Consider the following 22034-nt stretch of genomic DNA (forward strand, 5'->3'; position numbering starts at 1 on the left):
TCTTAAGTTTTCAACTAACATAATAAAATATTTAGCTAATTCAGTTTTATTTTAGATCACTAGCAGTCTAGATCCTTCTTTTGTCACCTTCTAAAAACTTGGAGGAAATATTATAACTAAATTTAGGTTACTTTGTTGGTTGTTTTAACATTCAAGTCACCATAAAAAGGCAGCTCTTACAGGCACATGAAATTCTCTTCTAAGAATAGAATTACAGGGTCAGTAATACTGCAAACCTCCCAGATCTCTGTCTGTGTCTACTTTTCTGTATAAATTCATTCATTTGCTTTTTTTTTTTTTTAATTTTTTTAGTGTTTTGTTTTTTGTTTTTTTTTTTTATTTTGGCCATTTGGCACTACATGTGAAAAACTAGAAAAATAATATATCAGAATGGTAAGTCAAGATTTAAAAATTATATTGCTTTGCAGTTATTTCCAGGGAAAAGAAGCATAAATCATAAAGATGTTCAGCTACCCAAGTCCTTCACAAAGCAAAGTTAAATTTCTGAGAGCTTCCTGAGAATGTAAAGAATGGATATGCATCTAAAAATATGTGTTGATGGCTCCATTGTGCTTGTCATTTAAAATATTTCTAAAATTGCTTTAACATGAGACAAAAAAAAATATAGAGAATATTAATTCTTCATTTGTAGAACAAAATTCCAAATATGTATTGTTATGTTTTTATGAGTGAAAATATATGCAATCTTACAGGTACTTTGGTCAGGCTTATATGAAATAATATCAAAACCATATGTGACTTGTAGAATTTTTAAATAAGAATTAGAAACACTGTTGTTCTTATTTGACAAAATGTATTTACATTGACAAGGCTTAATCTTTCCTATAGGCAGAAGCAAAAAATACATAACAAGTGTAAACTTTATCTTACATGTAATGTTTGCTCCTATTAGGCAAGTTGTCCAGAAGGGGTCTCAGACTATTGTTTCTTCACATGTTTTATCTTCTGGTTGTGTCATGGATTTATTGGTTTTTCTGTTACATCAGCTGTAACCTGGACAATATTGTCAGTTGTGACTCAATAAATCAGTGCAGCAGGCAGCAGACTTGTGAAGAAGAGTTTAGATATAGAAAGTGAAATGCATAGGCCAGAAAATGGTGATTTGATCTTTGTCCATCTATCTTTATAGATTTAGAGTGTGTTACTAAGGTGGAGAATATAGAATATTTTAAAATGTTATTTAGGTAATTCTTTTTCAGAAATTTAAATTTTCATTTAACATCATCATAACAGAGGCTGAGACGCTGTGTTGTAACCAGAAACCTTTTCAATATCTTTTAAAATTGTATAGAGCCTTTTGAATGAGATTAAAAGATGAGATTAATGAAATGAGATTAAAGATTGATACTGTCTTAGAAATCTGGGAAGAAACTCAGTATATTGTTGCTTAATTTGGCATTTTATCACAGTGTATATTATATCATTCGTATCAGAGATGAGAGCATAAGGACTGTGATTCTGGGAAGGGAAGTCATACAGACAATTACAATAGAGCATGCATTTTGAAGGAGTAAGTGTTGTAAATTATGCTGCCGTTTTTTTTTTTTTCCCCAAGAAGAAGGAAGAAAAATCCTGTGGAATTCTTTACTCTTTCTTTTATTATACCAGAACTTGCCATTTGCTATCTAAAAATCTCCAATTTTTAAGTGATTATTTTCCTAAAGTGAGTTAAACATTCTTACAAAGATTTTATCTTCAACTCTCATACAAAGCTCTACAATATGAATGGTATACAACATATGTTTGCAGAAAAATAATTGCAACTTCCATGTTTGTTGCAAGTTTGTAGCCTAGATTCTTAACTTGCAATTATTAGTGATGATATTTGATTTAGAATCTTTGATTATTGTTTCCAATCACAATTAAGAAAAAGTGTATCAGATTGACTACCAATAAAATAATGTTCAGGTCATTACAAAAAATCTCAATCTCCTAGGACCCCTCTGAAGGCAGACACAGACTTTTAAGCGAATTTCTTGAGACAGTTTTTTCAAGATATACTCTTATTTTTATCTTCCTAAACTTCTTAAAAAAATGATTTTTAGTTATTTCAAATGAAAACAAAAAAGACAAATAACCTGGCACTCACATAATGATTTCCATCTCTGTGGTAAAGATAGCATTGATAGTGAATAAACAGTTTAATTTGTTTACCATGTTTTATTTGGTTTTATTGCTCTTAATTAAATAGTTCACATCACCACTGTGAAGTGGAAAGTGAATTATTTTAATAGTGTTAAAATAGGAGATTTAAAAAGTCCAGTTGATATTTTATCTCCCACCCTGGTTTACCATCACATTAGAACTCATAACATTAAATTTTATCTCCTTTCTAAATTCTAGGAATGTTCTTCAGCTATGGGATGATGCTGAAGATTCAGGAGTTGTAAACTACTTGGAACATCTTTCTTGTGTTGTTGTGCCTCCTGGAAGCTTTCTGGAGTGGGTTGACCCTGGCTGGATTCCAGACATCCAGCAAAGCCACTCTCACACTCCCCTCTGCAGATAGACAGATGAGAGAAAATATAACAATGGGTTCATGAGTTGAGACAAGGACTGGGAGGGATCACTCATCAATTACTGTCATAGGCAAAACAGGCTCAAATTAGGGACATTAATTGAACTTATTACTAACAAAATCAGAGCAGGGTAATGAGAAGTAAAATAAAAACTTCTAAACACTGCTGTTCTTCACTGTTCCCTCCTTCCCAGCTCTGCCTCCTGCCCCACTGGTGAAAGGAGATGGGGAATGGGGGTTAAGGGTCAGTTTATCATCCATGGCTTCTCCCACTGCCTGGGGAGAGGAATCCTTCCCTTGCTTTAGTATGGGATTTACCTCCATGGGGAGACAGCTCTCCATGAACTTCTCCAGCACAAGACCATCCCACAGGCAATAGCTGTCCACAGACTGCTGCAGAGTGAGTCTCATTCCCACAGGGTGCAGTCCTTCAAGCACAGGCTGCTCCAGCATGGGAACAGGGCCTCCCACAGGATCACAGCCTCCTCCAGGCATCCACCTGCTCCAATGTGTTGCTCCTCCAGGGGCTGCAGGTGGATCTCTGCATCCCCGTGGATCTCTGCATCCCCATGGATCTCCATGGGCTGCAGGACACAGCTGCTTCACCATGGCCTGAACCATGGCCTGCAGAGGAACCTCAGCTGTGGTGCCTGCAGCACCTCCTGCACCTTCTTCTTCACCTATACTTGGTGTCTGCAGAGCTGTTCCTCACGTATTTTCACTCCTCTCGTTTGGCCACAATTACAACTGTGCAATGATCTTTCTTTTCTTCATCTTAAATCTGTTATCACGGAGGTGTTACCACCATTTCTAATAGGCGCAGCCTTTCCCAGCACTCCATTTGCCTTTGGAGCTGCCAGGTGCTGGCTCTGCCAGACACTGAGGAAGCTTCCAGCAGCTTGTCATAGAAACAACCCCTGTAGCCCCACTTCTGCCAAAACCAGGCAATGCAAACACTTTCTCAAAAAGGCCTGAAAAAACAAACAAACAAACAAAAAAACCATTCTAGAATGTTTGGGTTAACTTATTTATTCCATGCTTAGGGATGTTATGTGCCCCTAGATAAAAATCGTAAGGCACATCAAGCATATATTTAATAATTTATTTTAAGAAGTACCCTTGTATGAAGTCATGAAGTTTCAACAGTAAAACAGGTAAAATTATAATCAGAAATAAGGTATGCAATACTGTTAGATAAGGTGGTTTATTTCTAAATGCTCTAACTAGACAAAATTTGCAATGTTTCCATTGTCCACTGGCAATAGTGGGACTGATGCAAGACAAGCAAACTGGGTTCTGATGAACTCATTGGGTATGCTGAACAGCATAACAGTAAAAAAAAAAAAAAAGAATTGAAGGGTAAATGTAAAATAAAAAAAAATAATGCAAATTTATAGTGAAAAACAAAATATATTAAATGCATGCATCTACATAAGGTATCATTGAAGCCATTTACCTGATTTAAAGGTGATCAACAACATGTAATCTGTAAAATAATTCAAATACTAGTTTTCTCTCTCTCTTTTTTTTTTTTTTTCCCCCTGATTTAGGTGGGTTTTTTTATTACATGAAATGGTACGATTTTGGTTTTCATTGAGTAAGTGGAATTTATGTCCATAGCCAGACTAACAATTCAGGTAACAAGCAGCTCATGGAATTGGAAACAATTAAAATTTTTTTTGTTTCTAGGCTGCTGGCATGTCTCTCTCCTAGATGTAATGGCAAAATATTTGACACTCAAGAGAAATGTACAAACTAGACACGTCTACTTTACTAGAAGTCATAAATGAGATTCACAAGAAAACACAAAGCCATCCCCTTTCCTGTAAACTCTCAAACCCCTGATCCAGTAATTAATTTATTCTTAATTAAAAATTTTCAGGACAGAAATAGGAATTTTTTTTTATTTTTTTTTTTTGTCAGCATAGTCATAGTTAGAATATGGTTAAATATCTTATTTATGAATATGGTAGAATAAATATGATAGGTTAGTTCCTGAAAATGCATACTGTGTTATGTTCATACACAATTAGAGGTGTGTAGTGCTTGTACAAGAAACAAAAAAAGACAATCTTGAAAGATCTTTTTTAATTCCTTTCAGTTCTTCTCCAAGCTGCTGGCAGCAAAGGGTATGATTGAAACCTTACTTTATTGATAGGTGAGCAACCTACAATAAATATCTAATTTACTTCATCTTCAGTTGTAAATTAGAAGGGATCCTTTTGTAGGTTCAGTCATGCAGATCCAAATACAAATATTTATTTCTTAATTATGACTATGAAATTCTGAAATACTACTGAGGTATCAGCCAAGGCTGCAATAGCCCCAAATCTGACTTTTCAGTCCTCTGTCCATAGTTGAATTAGATCAGGGATGTAGAAGTTCTTATGCTGCTAAACTGCGTTTTTGTCAGAAATCCACCCAACTCTCTTGTTGGATTATCTGGTTGTGTGGATTTACTTTCTCAATTCAACCTGAAGTTTGGAAAATCTCTGGAATTTGATATTAGTTGTGAATGGTTTTGGAAATTTATATTGAAAATATTCCTGCCACATACTTGTTTGTGACAATCTCTTAATAAGAAATTCCCTAGTCAGTCAAGATCCAGAAGAAAAGAATCAGTAGGATAGCAACACTGGTGTAAGGCATCACTTATATTTGTGGCACTTGTAGTGGTAGGACTGCTGCACAAACTCCTGTAGGCACCAGAAATTTGCTCAAAAAATAAGGTTCCCTCCCTGTATTTTCTCATGCATCTATGCAGAAAAAAAAATCCACTGAAAATATTCCTGCATTTCTCTCACAAGGTAAGAAATCATCTTTTCATATGAAAATTTTTCAGACTGTATCTGTAAATTTTCTGTGTTCGGAAAAGAAATTGTAAGTCTAGCCACCATTAACATTCACAAATTTAGCAGTAAAGAACATTTTACTACCTGATCTGCACATACCAGTTCTAAAGTGGTTCCTTCACAAAAAAAACTTCACACAGTGGTGCTACAAAACACCTTCACCCCTAGAAATTCCTTCTAGCCACTGCTCTGATGTTTATATTGATTTTCTGTGGTGTTGTAGAGATGGAAGGGTGCTGCTGATTTCCTGCTGTATCTGCACTACTTGGGTTACCCATGGCAATTTGGATATTTATAAATTTTCATAGGCACATGGTCATTTCATGATTCCAATATTATTATCTTTGCTTTTTTATTTCTGCTGATATTTCAGGAGAATTTTATACTTGTACAATTAAAATAAATCAAGTAAGGGGAAATTCTTATACAATACATTTGTTAGGATACTTTTAGAAGAGTTACTGGCTACAATAGTCAGCAGGTTTAGGGCAAATACAGTTTTAAGTTTTGTTTTTCGAAAGCACAGAGCATATCCAGCAAGTCGTCTTTTGGTTTTATAAAGCACATGCAGCTCACAAATCATTGAGTCTGTCTGAAAAAAGATACTCAAAAGACATAGTAGATGAGAAAGGGAGAGAACTGAGTACTTTGGCTAATAGTTTAGAGATGGAGCAGAGAAATCCTTATTAACTTGAAGGTTTACATGTTACTCCTCGCATCTGTGGCAAATATGAATTTTAATAGTGAACTCAATAATAGTTTATTATTGTCTATCAATGTAGTTATCAGGAGTGGCTAACATTGGTTAATTAGTGAGTAACACTGGAGAGTTTAACTTTCAAGTATTACATTCAATGAGGCCTTCTTACCTAGCGCTGGAACAATAAGTTTCTAAGAGTTAATTCCTCAGGGATAACAAATCAATGCAGACATCTTTTGTATTTCTTAGTGACTAGACACCAGCTTCTAAGAGGAATGCTCAAAACCCCTCAAAGCATAATGCCTGGAAAGCTTCAAGTGCACAGAAGATAGGGAAGGTTTTGAAAGGACAGCTGAATACTGAGTGGGAAGAAGAACAGCTGAAGGTGAAGGTGAAAAGGTGAAGAAGCTGGTCTCGTTTTTTTGCAGTCAGTTTAGGGATGAGGGTGAGATTTCAGCTTGCTGGTGAATCTCTTTCTTTGTGGCTGCTGTATGTTATCTGTGTTATGCCTGGTCTCTAGGGTGTGAAAATAATAATTTGTCAGTTCTGTGGTAAAGATGTGAGATGTGAACCAATGGAATAGAGGAGCTATGTTAAGTTTTGCTGATGGTTAGGTATATGGTTGACTTCTCTGAGGTGCCAGTGTTGAAAAGTTTGTATGCTGTTGTCTGGGTTTGTTTTCTCTCTGAGTTCTTTTCCCTTTGCTAGGACTCAGATGTTTTATCTGAAGGTCAGTGTTTCTTCCTTCTTATTCAAGCTTCTGAAAGAGACAGAGAAAAGTATGAGGATTCAAGGCAATGCCATTTAAGTTTCTCAAGGTAATAAATAGAGAGATGTCCCTACTTCTTTGTGTCTTCCATTTTCCTGTTCATAATATTGTTGTACAGAGAGTCTGGGATGAGTATATACCACTTTACATTCATCTTTTATTCTTTCTTGTATTTCTTTGTATTATTTTTGAGAACAAAAATGAGAGCATATGAAGTTAAATCATTTAGGCAAATGGATATTTATAAGAATACTTTGAGAGTCTTAGGAAATCTGCAAAGTTCTTATGATTCTTGGGTTTTGGAGGGTATTAGGGAGTTGATTTTTTTTGTCATTGTACATTTTGTTTTGGGTTGGGCTTTTTTGTTTCTTTGTTTGGGGTTTTTTGAGTGTGTATTCCATGTAAGAATTTTGAGCAATTAGTCCAGGTAATGCATTTTCAAATTTTTAAAACCCAATTTATAAATAATAAACCTACCTTCTACAGCTGTGGACAATAATCACCCTGAAATGGCACTGATTTTTACATGCTAAGAGTGGGTTTTAAGTACACTATGTACATCAGGATGAGGGGAAAATATTTTAGAAAGGTGTGGTTTCTAGAACTTTTAATAACTTGGATACAACACCAAAGTTAATGAAAAACAATCAGTTGAGATTGTGTTGAGAATGTATTACAAACAAAAATCTTGGCATTTTGCTGCTCATTTCCTTTCCTGTCTTTGTGCTTTTCCCTTTCCAGTTATCTGTGGGATGGCTGCAAAATATATTAGTTCAGAACCATGCAATCAAAGGTGGTTTGATCAAATGAAGGTACTTTAATATAATTAATATTCACTAAATAGAGTCATAACTGAGGGATTAAGTTAAAAATGCCTTCCATTGTGTCTACAGGAGGCTTGTAATTTGTGCCTCCTGCAGTCATGTGGCTTTCTTCAAATTGGGGGTTACTGGGAAACATGCAGCGCATTTTAATGCTGCTGGTACCAATTCACATGCTCTTTAAGGTTTTCTTTCCTTTTCTTTTCTTTCCTATTTTTTTGGGGGTTTTTTTGTGGTTTTTTTGTGTGTGTGTTTGTTTTTGTGGGGATTTTTTGTTTGTTTTGGTTTTTTTGCAGAAGTATCTTTTTGACTTGTTTTTATATTTTTAATCTTTCCTCTTTTTTTTGAAACATTTTGCTGGATTTATTTATTCACTTGATTATCTTTTTATCAAGATTTGAAGGGGATCATGGATAGAGTAGATAAGAAATGGAGAACTTATTAGTATAGGTGAGAGAGCTGGATTCTCTCTTATTGTTTTCTCTAGAATATGTCCATTTTGTTATTGTTTTCTCTAGAAGATGTCCATTGATAGTTAACTAACTTAGGTACAGCATGACTCTTTGCTATTGTGAAGCATATCAAAACTACTTTACAAAAGATTCTGAGTCATATTGTCACACAATTTTACAAGTCTCCCAATGAACGTACTTCAAATGTGAATTTTGTAAGAAGAGACAAAAATAATTGCTTCCTTGTAAAATTCTGTATTTCTTTTCAGTGAATTTGTCATGGTTTAGCCCTATCCAGCAACCCCACAGCCACTCACTCCCCACCAGCATGTTCTGGGAGACAATGGGTAGGGTAAAAGTTAGAGAACTCATGGGTTGAGATAAAGACAGTCTAATAGGAAAAACAAAACCATGCAGACAAGAAAATCAAAACAAGACATTAACACAGTGCTTCCCATGGCCAGGCAGGTGTTCAGCCATCTCCAGGAGGGCAGGGCCCAATCACAGATAAAAGTGAAAAGGCGTTTGGAAAAGCAAATATCATAACTAAAAAAATGTTCCTATACTTCCTCCTTCTTTCCCCTGCTTTATTTACCAATATACAGTGATATCATATGGTCTGGAATATCCCTTTGTTCAGTTGTGTGCACCTGTCCTGGCAGTGTCCCCTCCCACACTCCCAGGCACCCCCAATTTCCTTCACCAGTGTGGCTGGTGTGAAAAGCAGGAAAGGCCTCGGCTCTGTGTAAGCCCTGCTCAGCAATAACAAAAACATCTCTGTGTTATCAACCCTGTGTTCAGCACAAATCCAAAACACAGCCCCATACCAGCCACTGGGAAGGAAATCAACTCTACCCCAGCCAAAACCAGCAGAGAAGTCCTTACTGATTTATCTTGTGGACAAATTGTCATTTGCTTTGTTTGCATGATTTGTGTTTATATAAGTACAGTGTATTTGCAGATCTGATCTGAAATAGTCCATCATGCATTAGAATAATTTTTCCATAAAATGAATTCTTTCAACAAAGAAACATTATGAAATATAGGAGAAATTTCATAAATTTTTGTTTGTTTTTTCTGGAAAAGTAAAATAGTTGATTTTGTTCTTTTACATCAGAAGAAACTTGTTAAATTCTGAGAACATCAGAATGATGCTTGCTGGTTGGTTGGTAGGGTTCAGTTTTGTTTTTTCTATTTTTGCTTGTGGTTGAGTTTACATGATAGGCAATACTGTTTTATTCTGGCTAAGTTTGTTCTGTGTTCATTTCTGAGAAGCAAAGGAACTTCTAGGTGGACCAGACTGTATCTAAATAAAAAGTATTAAAGAAAAAAAAAAAGGATAAATAAACCAGAAAGAACATTCCTTTCTTTCTCTGCAAGGTCAATTGCTTAATCCTTTTCTTCAGATTATACAAATTCATCAGTGCCCAGTAGGCCTGCCTGTCATTGCCCTGAACCTTACACAGTCACTTAGCTTGTACAAAATAAGTGGGAATACATGTAAAGTTCTATCAAATCAGAATGGTCTTCTTTTACATCAGTTCTATTAAGGCATAAAGAACTACATAAATTACAGCAGAAAGGTGGGCTTTTTTTCATCCTGACATTTGATGCAAGGTAGGGCTTTGGTATAAATTCAGCAGTTCTTTTCCATTTTTGTTTGTTTGTATGAAAGACTTGAGGTTTTCAGAAGAAACACTAATCTGAATTGTTAGAACCTGCAAGGCTCTGTCTGAGTCATGCTGACAGGTGAGAGTAAACAAGTATAAAAATGGAAAATGTTTCTCTCCAGACAGGGGGTAGTTTCTAGCTAAGTGTAGAAAACAGAGCTATCTTTGATGCTTGGCAACTGTTTAATCTGAGTTTGGTCTGAGTCTGCCTTTAGCCAATTATTTAAATTTATTTGGTAAATGGGCAATTTTCACAGAGAGATTACTAGATGGCTGAAATATACAATAAAAACCTCTTCTGAACTAACTTGTCTAAAAAGGATTTTTTAACACAAAAATCCACATCTTTTTATCATTGCAACATAAAGTGTCTTAAATACTTTTAATTACATAATTCTATAATTACTTTGTATAAAACTAGCCATGTCTAATCAATTTATGATTTTTTTTTCTTATTAAATATCTTAGGATAATCCTTTGAAAGTAGACAAAATCACTGAATTGTTAGGGTTATAAGGGACCTCTGGAGATCACCCAGTCCAAGCCTACAGCCAAGGCAAGCTCACCTAGATCAGGCTATGCAGGAATGTGTCCAGGCAGGATTTGAATGACTCCAGAGAGGGACACCTCCCTGGGCAGCCTGCAGTGCCCTAGCACCCTCAATACAAAGTTCTTCCTCATGATGAGGCAGAACTTCTTGTGTTTTAGTTTATGGCTGTTGCCCTCACTAGGCACTGCTGAAAAAGGTGTAGCCCCATTCCCTTGTCTCCTGCCTTGGAAATTGTTATATTCATTATAGAGGTCCTCTCTGTCTTCTCCAGACTAAACAGGTCCAGCTCCTGCAGTGTCTCCTCATAAGAGAGATAGTCCAGACCACTCATCATCTTATCTTTCTTGAACTGTGAATACCTAAATTGGACAGAAGGCACTGGATGTGGCCTCACCAGGGCCTAGTAGAGAGGCAGGCTCACCTGTCTTGACCTGCTGGACACATTCTTCCTGATGCACCCTGGGACACAAGTAGAACTGAGAGAACAGTCATAATTATGCTCATCTTACCAATTTTGATTTTGTTTTTTTCTCTGTAGTGTCCAAACCATAAATCGATTCTACTTATTCTGTAATGTAACTTGTAATCTTGATACACAGGAAGCAAAATGTACCTTGCAAATCAATTGTCAGCCTAAGTGAAGTGGAAAGGCAGATCACCAAAATGCGCTCGGGTCCTTGACCTGCTTTGATTGATAGATATGCATGACTGATGCAGTGGCAGGTTCAGCAAGCCAAGAAGCAGTTTTATTTAACCAGGGAATTGTCTGTGTCTGAGAGTGCTACTTATATGGGGTGTGTCTGTGAATAAATATTTTTCAAGTTTGTATGTTAATGGTGCCTTTCCAGCTGAGCTGAATCTCTTGCCAGGAGCAGTGCCTGACGTGTGTGCCAAGCAGAATGTTGAAGGGGGTGTCTCCTGAGTGTATGAAGGGCTGATGGAAATTCACTTGAACATATAACCTGACCAAACTCAGTGTTTGTAAAAATAAACAAAAAAAACCCAGCCTTGTTTGAAGGACAGTGCTGTGCCTATGTTTGCTAACAAATTAGGTAGCTTCTACTCTGTCTATTACAATGAGGCCTTTTTAGATTTTGGATGTTTTGGGTTTTTCAAGGAGTTTCATCAGGCTCCATCTTCTGTCCACTAGGCTGAAGAAATCTAACTGGACACAGTTTCAGCATTGTGTTTGGAAAGAGTGGATTTCTCGCAGTAGTGGACCCTGTAGCATTATCCTAGCTAATCCCCAAAAAATCCCTTTCCTCTTGTACATGCTGCATGGTGGTATTTCAGGCTTATCCTGTACCATTAAGGTGATTAGGGTACCTGCTGTTGAAAAGTAACATTCAGAGGCTGTAGTAACCCGAGAGGAAAGAGGCAGTGAAACTGAGGAGAGTAACCAAACCTTTCCGTGTCACAGCATTTAAAATACAGCTGTTGAGTTCTTAAATATTTAAGATTTTAGATAGCTGCTGCACCTCAGCTATGGAATACTGCTTCTTGACTGAAATGTGATAACTGTGTGAGAACTCTGTTAAATTAATGTAGGACTGGCAAGTTTTATACAAGAGTGTTTTTATATTTTATAAGATATGTTAGGAATGCTTGCTGTTGGTTATCTTCTGTCTTAGGGTAACTCTTTTAGACATGCACTTATCATGTAGCTGAGGGGAGGTTTAATGAAAGTACTTTTTTATTTTAGCAAATTAGTGCTTGCTCAGCTTAATCTTTTGTCTGTTTCATTGTAGGTGTGCTATATACTTAAGAGGCTAAGGGTTTAATACCTCATATTTTACACATATTTTTGATGTTGTTTCTAAGTGTTACCATTTGAAGTATCTTAGTAATACTTTTAATTAATGATAGTTGAATTAAAATACACAGGTAAGTGTAGGTCCATGACAAGGCTGTCATTGCAGATCTTTTCTGAATGTCTTCCCTAGGATCTGGATCAATATTTTTTTCTGCAAAAAATTTTCTTCATGCTGACTGTGATTAGTGCCCTGATAGGAAGTAATTCCCTCAGCTGTAGCTCCTAATGCTGCACTAGCCAGCATCTGTGTATGGAAATGTTGTGCTAATGTTGGCTGTAATGTCTCTACCTTTTCTGATTATCTTCTGCTGTCTCCACAGCCTGTTTGGATTTTTCCTGGGCTACCTTTTACCCTGCTGCTTCCTCTCAGACCTGCCTGGGCTCTGCTCACATATCACTTTATTGTCTCAGTATTAGCATCATTTGGAAGCTGCAATGCTGTCTAAAGTTGTAGTCTTCACTGGCCAATCTATCAGAATAAAGGATAAAGATTTCTTGGCAAAAGCTGTGACCTTTATAATGATAAATATGTTGTCCTATTTATCACAATAAATATAAAGCATTGTCCTAGTAGGACAATGCATGCTCTATGAAGAGCACTGTTATTCCATGTCTGCCATTTCTATGTCTGCAGGGCCTTTATTTAAGAATTAAATAGAAATAAACCTAAGCGTGAAGGCTGAATAAGACAGATTAATGTAATTTAAGATATGTAATTAAAACACCACAGACAGGAAATTTATTTCTATTAAAATAATTTTAGAAAGCGTTTTTCTATACTAAAGAGATAATTTGTATTTTTATGGCTTGATTAATATACTGTGATGAAATTCTAAAGCTGCAGAGCATTAATTGTCGTAGAACTAAGACTAAAGCCTAATATTTTAATTCTAATGGGTTCAGAGCATTTTGATGGTGTTCAGTTCTGCATATTTCTGTGTGTTTTAAGCAGCAGAAAAAATCCTTGATATTAAGAAAGATAAATTATTTTAAATTTCAGTGGGTTCAGTGAGTAAGGCACTGGACTGTGACTTAGAATATCTGGAGTCCAATTTTGGCACATTTTCACTGTTCTCTAACATGATCTACATAAATTTCTTATCCACATTTTATTTTGAGTCTTTTTTTTAGTTTCAGTGGGCTCTAGAGTTGTTGTACTTTCAACACTTTCAACCACTTTGGGGTCCAGATCTTGGCACCCTTTTGGAAATAATGGAAAAATAATAAATATTATGTGCAAATATGAATTTGTATATAAACAGAATACTCTTCTGTATATAAACAGAATGTCTCTTCACTATGTACTCATGATACTTCTCTTTTCTTTAGCCCCAAATTTTATGTCCTTAAAGTTTACACTGTGCAGTTAAAACATTTTGCAGACATCAAGAGAAAGAGGGAAATACCCTGTGTATGTAATTTTGGTTTTTGATGGAGCAATTCCAATTTTCTCTAAGATTCATAAACAAAAATTAATTACTGAACAATAAACATTATATTTACTGGCAGTTAAATATCTACCACAACACACTTCTGTTCATGACTGAAAACGGCAAATTTATGCTGTGGAAAACCAGTCACCCCAACATTCCTAGTTCTTTGTACTTTGAAAGTAACCCAACAATCAGATTGCAATTAATGTCTTTTCTGGGATCTAAATCCACTAAAGATAGAGGTACCTCATAGTAAAAAAAAAAAAGAATTAATGTGTATGATGAAGGAATTGTGGGCTGAAATCTAATCTGGAACATTATAACGGAGGTTAAATTGTAACATTGCTTTATTCTGATTGTATTCTTATTTTAAAAACTGATTGACCAAGCTGATTATATCTTCTTTTATGGTCAAGGAAATATCATTTTATGATCCCTTGCTACTGAGATGAAGTATTAAAAATTTTGTAGTGCACTTAAAATACCGGGAAATTTAAGAGCAGGAAATTTTTTTTGTTCCTTTTTCTCCAGCATACATGCAATGCAAAGTTATCAGCTTCCAGGTAGAATGATTGGAATTCATTCTCCTTTTTTGTGGTTTCAAACCAAATTTGTCAAGTGGAACTTTTGTGGTACTGTGAAATAGTGTAATGGTATTTTCTTTTTACTTCATAAGTTTTATCTTCCTGCCTCAACCATCCCACTTGCAACAAAATAATAAAGGAAAAACATATGGGTTTTTTCTATGTTATTTTTCCTCTTAGTAGTAGTGGGATATGTTAGGGTTTGGGGGATGGTTTGGCGTTTTTTTCTGGAAAAGGTAATTAGCATTTTAAACAGGCTACAGGTCCCTGAGATTCTTTCATTAGTAGTATTTTACTCTAAATTCGTAAATAGGAGGCTGAATCAACACCCATTTGTCTTTTTCTTTTAATAAATCAGGCTTTCCAAGCTTTGTTTTTACTGCTTAAAAGTGTGGAAGTATTTAATGTTCACTTAAAACTTGCTTCAGGCAGTGTCTGTGAGTTTATCTGCTCATGTAGAGAACAACAGAGTATTTCAAACAAGCAATGCTGCTGTAGTGTTCGATACAGAAAGGTTTCAGCTACATGTATCTCTATCTATATATCTTCAATTTCCCCTGGAGCTTCCATCAGATAAGTAATGTTTGGGATAAATTTAGATGGAACAATAATAAAAAATAAAAAAGTACAGTTTACTTTTTTGATCAAACCCAGTTATACTTGGTCCTTAAAGGTTTAATTAACACTGATTTTCTTTGAAATTGGCAACAAATTGAGATTTTCCTGACAGCTACTTGATGACATAACTCTGTTCTTTGGTATTATTCGGAAATATTTTATAACTGAAATGTTCTGAAGTATTTTCCCTTCTCTTGTACCTCAAAATTTTACCAGAAAAAGAGCATTCAGGTTAATGAAAAATATTTAAATTGGTTACCAGTCTCTTCTTAACACAGATCAAATTATGAAAATGGTTTACTAAGAGGGTTTAACTGGAACTACTATCAGTTTGATGAAGGCTGAACAGAATACAGCTGCAGGCATAAACACTCAATTACCTGAGCAGCCTTTTTCCACCATTATTTTCAATTTGAGCTAGAAACCCTGTCCCTGATAACTCATGACCCATCACCCAGTCTCTTTAGTTATACTGACCTGAGGGTAAAAATTAAATCTCTGCTGAAAGGTTAAATAAAATACAAAAATATTCTTTTTGACTAGTATGTAGTCCAGGAAAATTTTCTCATTCTGCTGGGACTTCATTGCTTTGAACATTTTAACCAAATTTATCAGGCTGATGGAGATTTGGTAAAGCTTTAGAGAGTACCATTAAATTCCATATCCATTGAAATTAAAATTACTTTCCCTTCTTGCACAGAAAGTGAATGCAAAGTTGATAATAAAAGTGCCTTCTATTAAAGAAGATTGCTTATGTCAAAAATGTGCACTTTAATCTGTCTGCCTTTGAGCTCATTAGGTTTTATCAAACTTGAATATATTGGATGCTGAGGAAAAAATGAATTTTTAAATGAAGCCTAACACTGAGATAATGTGCAAAAAATGGTAGCCAAGGTGAATCTATACAAAAGTTGTGTCTTCCAGAACCAAATAAAAAATGGCTTAAGGTTAAGAAATGATTTGAAGCAGATTGTTTAAATGTTAAAGATGGTGAGATTTAAAATTAAGTTAAGTGATTTCACATTATTGAAATCTGCTACCTCTATGTGCTTCCTCATAGGTGCGGTAGCAGAATTGGAAGCAAAGGAAAACATCTATCCAATCAGGAATAACTTCTCAGTGTGGTTAGTTTCACTTGTTGTTTTGGCTCATATCATATACAAAGACCCATCCAAACTTGCCTTAGATATTTTCAGGGATGGGGCAGCTACAACTTCTCTTGGCAACCCATTCCAGCAGTGCCTGACCAACCTCACAGGAAAGAACTTATTCATAATATCTAATCAAAACCTACTCTCATTGAATCCATTCCTTCTTGTCACTACATATCCCTATGAAAACTCCTCTCTGTCTTTCTTGGCTCCTGTTTCTCAGACAAAGGAAAGAAGCAATGGATATTTTCCTTGCTGTTCTAACATTTTTTTTTGTTCAAAAAAACCCTCCATGACTATTGCTGCTACATCCCACTCCCCCCCAAAAAAAATTTGAAGAAAAATTGTATTGTTTCATGAAAATAGATTTAGGAAGTAAACAATGACAGGAACAGACATAAGCAACCAGAATTCTTTGCCCATTATGCCACAAAGAATACAAAGTTTCATCTGTTAAAATAGTGTATGATTATTGTCCTCTTCTCTTCTCTTCTCAAGGCAAAAAGTATTGATATCTGTGTATGTACACACAGTATGCATTATAAAACAAAACAAAAACCCCTTCTCCTATTCCAGAATCTTCTAATAAAATAAAAGAGGTAGAAAAAAACCCATAAAATTCTAGTAAAACAAGACTTATTTTGAGATTTACTCTTTTTCATCTGTTGGAAAATACTTTTACAGAAGTTGAGCAAATACACACAAAATAAGAAGTAGGTCTTTTTACGAATATTTTGATTACTCAAGCAAAGACAATGTGAATGGGAGACTTAAAGCCATATTTCATTTGCTGGTGGATTTCACTCATATTTTAGAATGCTATGATTGGTGTTAAAAATCAATGGTTTGCATCCTCTGTATTGTAGAAGGTGGGAAATTCCTCTTCATTCCAGAGCATCATTTGCTGAGTTTAGGTTTGTGTTGGATGCCACTGTTCTTGGAAAATGTTTTTCATGTTACACTCATGCTTATGGGTAGCTTGTTTTTTATCCCAGATGGTTTACTAACATTTCTTTAAATGAGCAATCATCTAAATGTGTTTGAGGAGACTTTGTGAAACAGATTTTTAAAATTTCATTTAAAAAACCTGTAAGCCTGTGTTATAAGAGATGTAAAGTCCCATAATTGTGTCATTTATTCACCGTGGAATATATATATAAATTCACCTGTGAAAGCTGAAATGTAGCCATGACAAGCAGTGGAAAATGTCTGCAGATTGGCAGAGTGGGAGAGAGGAGATCTATGAGGTAATGAGACCCTGAAGGGTCTTTTGACAGGGAGAGGCATATGACAATTAATAGTCATACAGTTCATGTTCCAAAAGACTTGGATATCATCTGTAACATGCTTCATATTTCTCTGAGAAACTACTTCATTCTATGCTTTTCTCATTTATGATTATGGTAATTTATATTAATGCATAACATGGGTAAACCAAACAATCTTTTTTTTCTTCTTAAATAGGATTGATTTCCCCCTAAAATAGAATTGAGTCAATGAAGAGAAAATCTTATATTTCTGGCAGGTCTGCTAAATCTTCAGAATGCTATAGATGTATATGACCCGGATAAAAATAGTCAGTGCATATATAGTTTTTATCACTTAAGTCCTTTGAGCACCTCCCAGAGATAAGAAACATTTCTCACATTTTTGAAGAGGTTTTCATTGACAAATGCTTTAATCATGCAGAAAGCTGTTTTCAAATTTCCATGAAACAAAGCGGACACCATTTACATGATAAATTGCTCCTAGACAACAATCTTAGCTGACTACCCAAGTGCTACCCTGTGATTCTGTTATCACTGATTTGTCCTTCAGTTTTCAGCAGAATGAAAATGAAGGACTTGCACCTAATTGTGCCTTGAAAACACAGCTAATTTGTTCATACTAAAAAAACAAAACAAAACAAAACAAACCCAAACAAGAAGATTCTAAGCCATTAGGGTAGAGCATAAATCATATCATATGCAATAATAAAGAATTATTAATGGCTCTATTGTCCTACAAAGAGTCTGAGACTGATATTTTGTAGTAAAATTACGTCTTGAAAGGTCTAATGCATTTTTTAAAAGCATGAAGCCATGTATTTCTAAATGTCGCTGAAAATTATGTGTCTTCCAACAAAAGCTATGAATCTCTGTTACTCTTTATCAGTGCTGATCAAGAGGAGGAAATAAATTTTATGTGTATATATATATATATATATATATAAATATATTCTGGACTCCTGTTATTACCAAATTTTATTCCCATGAAGATATCTAGTTTCTGGGTATTTTTAGTTTTAATCTATCAACATGCAAAGCAAGAAGGTAATGGATACTATAATTATTGTCACACTGAACTACTAGCCTGCTCTGAGTACTCTGTTATATCTAGTCCCACCCAGACTGACAGTTCAGAATATAACATTTCTTACCAAAGGAGAAAACCTGACCTCAACAGAGAGTTCAAGAATTCTCTTCTTTAAGATGCCCCTTCTTTTTTTTTCCAAAGACCTTTTGGAATAAGATTAAAGGAGGTGTGACACCAGTGTAGATATTTTTAGCTATTTTTGTCTCCGTGAAATCTATTTCCTGTAAGCAAATATCATCCCTAATGTTATCTGTGCCTTTTGTTTACCTGCTCTTACACTTTCATATTCCATATTTTTGTTTTTCAGGAGACCACTTGTTGTTGTGGTTTTCATTTAAAAAAAAAAGGAAAGCCATTTCCTGCATTCTTAATGACCATCTTTTTTGTCTTTTGAAATTTCTGTTATTGTAACATTAGGATGATAGTTTGAAGACAAGGAAATATTGCTTTTAACTTTGAGGTGATCAGTGTAATTTAGGTCTGTATAGTCTTGGTTTAAAATTAGATTTGGATTTGATTGCTGACCAAAAGGCTTTGAAACAGATTGATGTTTTGGTCTTGTCTGATAAAAACCCAAAACAATAGAAAATAAATATAATGAAGTGGGAGAACTAAAATAAAGAAAATATGTCATTTCATAACTCTGTGTTCCAAACAAGTGATTCCAAGTCATCTGCTAATATTCCAGTCCATCTCAATATTAAGCTACAGTTTAACTCTTGTCAGGGAAATAGACCTTGAGAAGTAGTACTTGCAAGAGTAGCAGGATGAAGCTGCAACTGATATTTTACTGGCTTTTCTACTAAAGATTATTTTGTGCATTTTTTCTTTCAAATTTGGAAAACCTGAGAAGATAATAGCCTCTTTTTGGACTTTTAAGTGAAACAAACACAAATCCAAAGAGAAATGTAAGAAGGTTAAAGATTCAGGATTGATTATTTAGCTCCTGTCAGTACTACTAGAGAGATATGACCATGGACCTTCCTTGAATTGCATTCAATAGCAGCAGAACTGTCCCATTCATTTGCTGAAATAATTCTGTCACTATATCTTCAGATTATGGGATTAAGAAAGATGTATTCCTTGACTCTGTGGCTGTTTAATATTTTTTGATTTTTTTTTTTTTGTGTAGGTGGGTAGGGTTTTTATGTTTGTTTTTTTTTTTTTTTGGTTGGTTGGTTGGTTGGTTTGGTTTGGGTTTTTCAAGGGGGAATGGGGCACAAAAAGATGGAAACAAGATCCCACTTCATTCTGTCTTCCTCCTACCATTATGAAAATTTCATAGGAGAGGAAACTTGTTAGAGGTCAGGAAAAATTCTCACTCTGTGACCAATAGGACTGCAGTCTGATTGTGTGCTTGACCAAGGCTGTGAGATGTATGAGGAGAGTTGAACATTTTTTTCTTTTTCTCTTTTTCCTTTTTTTTTTTCTTTGTAGGAGTTAGGGACTGGAAAAAATTATGCACTGATGTTTACAAATTTATTGACATGATTTTGATTAGGCTCTTTTACTTAATCTTCTTTCTTATTTCAATTTGATGACACCACATTCCAAATGCTTTTTTATTATTTAAAAGGTCATGCTTTATTTTCCTTTGTCTATCACTCCTTATGCTCTTGTCCTACGTACTAACATCATGGTAAGGTTATCAGATTTGCTATACATTAAAAAGCACAAAGAATTAGGAAACTTAAATTCTTGGTTAGACTTCTGCCATATATAAAAAGTTTTATGTATGTGCAAATTTCTGGCACATTTTTGCTCAGATCTATTTGGAAATGGATGCCTAGAATTGAAAGTAAGAATATGCTACACTATAGATGTAAAAAGAGGAAGTTTGGGACAAAAACACAAATTAAAAGAATCAAGAGAAAGCAGAGCCTTCTAAGGAAATAGAATACTCATACTGGATGCATTTGTCATTTTCCAGTGATCTGGGTTTGTGATTCCCAGAATGTTTTCTGTAGAGCACTTTTGTGGAGTCTCAGGAGTTACTTTTCTCAAAATTGTGCAGTAGTGATAAAAAATTGAAATACAGGTCAACCCACTCTGCAAGAAAATTTCACTTGAGTCTGCTTCAAGGAGTATTGCCACAGTTCCCTTTTATTTTGCTGTTTTATGGACTTAAAATTAAATTCACCTCTTGTTCTTTAATATTTTTGTGCTTTGAGGACAGCTGACTTTAGTATGCTGTTAGTACTAAAAATTAGAAGGAAAAGACAAAAGAAAGCAAAAAAAAAAAGAATTTTGCTGAATAGCAAAATTTTCAGAGATAATATAATTTATCTTTGTGTATAATATGCACATAATACAATCAGATGAGTAGAAAAATTAGTGAATTAAGAAATCTGTTCTTTTACTGGGGAATAGGAAGCAGAATAAAATACATGATTGCTCCTCAGAACAATGAGAAAAAAAGGTTCAGCTCTCATGCTATTCTTCATAATATTATGGTGACAGCATTTCTCATGTAACTGCAGGGTGTTGCTTTGCAAAATATCCATATATTTATGCATATAAATTACTTGATAGCAGCTGCTGTATAGGAAGGAGAGAGAGAGGAAGGCTCCTTGATTATAAAGAGATTTCTTTTCTATGGAAATAAAACACCAGCTGAAATGCATCCTGGAAGTCAAATGGGATTATGATCTTAGTCCAAAGACAGTTTCCTTTCAGGTGAATTAAATCTGATGGTGATGCACTCAATTATAGAAAAGAATGAATTGTATTGCAGCCTAAGATACACAGGATACCAAAAGGGAAAAACATTATGACAATAGGAGATGGTGAGAAACCTCCTTAACAGAAACTTTGAAAATATTTATTTTGTGGAAAAGAAATTAGATGACTAGAGGGGAAATTATTTAATACTTAAAGAATGAATGCAGCAGCCACATCAAATGTTTCAATTAACCAGTTTTTCAGATGTGATAAATTTCACTCCATATGTTAGGGCAGAAAGTTTTCATAGTACGCTTTTTTATTTATATTATGTATTCTTTGAATTGTGTCATCTTAATTGAACATTTCCTTGTTTTCTCTTTTGTTTCTACTATGCTCTTCCACACCAATACTCATATTGGAAAAGAATCCTTGACTTTTTTATTTCCTCTGAAAATAGAAAAGATTTCCTCTCTTTAATTTTCACAATATGTGGAAAATTTGCATTGGTGCTGAAAAATATGGTGAAACAACACCTATTTCTGTTTCTTTGTAGCATAGAATCAAGAGATGGCACTGTTTAGATTAAGAAAACAAGTGAAAAAATTAAAAAATATGAAACCTTAAGGTCTGTTTATTTCAGTTTCTGAGAATGTGGCCACACAACCTCACTACCAGTAGTGGCAGTTTTTGTAGTGGAAGTAGGATGTGCTCTAACCTGTTTTCAAGCATTCCCCACTGCTACATCTCAGCAACCTCTCAGTAAAGTTTTTAGAAACTAATGCTCTAGTCTGGTGAAATAAATATTTTTCTTAAGTCTATGTATGTTTTTGAGAGCAGCATATTTTTCCTCAAATAGTCTCATTTGTCATTACTTTCCCTTCATTAGCAACTCATTTTGCAATTCATGAACATGTATCAAATGCTTCTGTCCTTCCATCCATTCTTTATTTAATTGAGAAATTGTTGTAGCTGTCTTTCACTGATGTGGTTTTACCCCAATCAGTAACTAAGCCCCACACAATCATTTTCTCTCTCATCACTGGTGGGAGGATAGGATAGGAAG

The sequence above is a fragment of the Pseudopodoces humilis genome, chromosome 6, assembly GCF_049639895.1.
Source record: "Pseudopodoces humilis isolate 2021_Gansu_Grassland_sample_001 chromosome 6, ASM4963989v1, whole genome shotgun sequence".
NCBI lineage: Eukaryota > Metazoa > Chordata > Aves > Passeriformes > Paridae > Pseudopodoces > Pseudopodoces humilis.